Source organism: Rutidosis leptorrhynchoides, chromosome 2 (genome assembly GCF_046630445.1).
Source record: "Rutidosis leptorrhynchoides isolate AG116_Rl617_1_P2 chromosome 2, CSIRO_AGI_Rlap_v1, whole genome shotgun sequence".
Lineage (NCBI taxonomy): Eukaryota > Viridiplantae > Streptophyta > Magnoliopsida > Asterales > Asteraceae > Rutidosis > Rutidosis leptorrhynchoides.
The window spans coordinates 393,611,382-393,612,858 of record NC_092334.1 but is presented as its reverse complement, the minus strand read 5'-3'; positions in this window follow the sequence as shown (position 1 = coordinate 393,612,858).

Genomic DNA, 1,477 nt, shown 5'->3' with positions numbered 1-1,477 from the left:
TCCCTCATAACTCATGTGCGGGATCGAGTATTGTTGTTGTTGGTGTTTTAACCTAATTCGAAATAACAAACGTTAACTAATTGTTATCTTTAACATCACTTTAACACATTATAAAAGTAAGTTTGTAAAGGAGCTTGTACATAAATATTTACTAAATTAAAAAACACACAGTTTTATACTGTTAGATTAATAAGTCACCTTAATAAGGATTTTAAAAAGAGAATAATTTTAAGGAGAAAGATTAGAGAATGAATAATGATCAACTTGAATGCGAGACGGCTTAAAATAATTACGATTCTAATAGTGTATCAAAAAAAGATAATAATAAAAATGTTTAGATAGAATTTCAAATCTCGCTATAGACAATTCGAACAGAAAATAAGTAATATATACTCAAGTCACATGTCCCTATATAAACAAAAATTAATATTTAATATATTAATTTAATATGATATTGATTCGAATTCAGTTAAAGCAGATACTAAAATTTTAATATTAAAAATTAAACCGAAAATCAAAATAAAATTCGATTTTGGTTTATCTCGATTCACAAACCGATTTTCACATTAGGTCCGGTTTTTTTTTTTGAAAAGCAAGGCAACATTTCGATTAATATAAACACTGAATGTACATATTTGGGTCGACAACAACCCATGAACACGAAGAAAGCTCTACGAACCTTAAACACGACTAGTGACACGAATTACATATAATAACAAGTTGCGAAGATAGCAACCCCCTAACCCGACTAGCTTTTAAGGTAAACGTTTGGATTACTTAACCAAGTAAGCCAATCGAGCTTATTTTTTCTAGAACGATGTGAAATCCATTCGAATGAGCTAACTTGTATTTCATTTAGAGTAACCGAGGGACTCCACGAGCTACCATTGAAGACCTTATTGTTCCGGTTTTTCCAAATAAAATACGCGCTAATCCATTCGATCGCCTGCCAAATCCTTTTCCCGTTACCAGTCGATGAGACTGTGGCATTTCCTCTAAGAATTTCAGAAAAGCCAACGTTAGAAAATGAGCCGAGACCCCACCAATGGTATACAAGATTCCATATTTCCCAGGCGTATGAACAAAATATATCAAGATGTGGTCAGTTGATTCCAAATCTTCATTCCATATTTCCCAGGTCCGGTTTATCTTGTTTGGTTTTTATAATTACTTGTAATTACCCTATTATAAGTAATTAAGTCCTGCGTATAGTTATTTTTTTTTTTGTAACTATTATTATTATTTTTATTATTATTATTATTATTATTATTATTATTATTATTATTATTATTATTATTATTATTATTATTATTATTATTATTATTATTATTATTATTATTATTATTATTATTATTATTATTAATCAATTAAATAATGGTAAAACAGATGATAACCGTAAAAAATAACATACATACATATCTGTTTTCCAATTGGATCACATGTGATGGGCTGGGTAAACACTATGAAAATTGGGAAT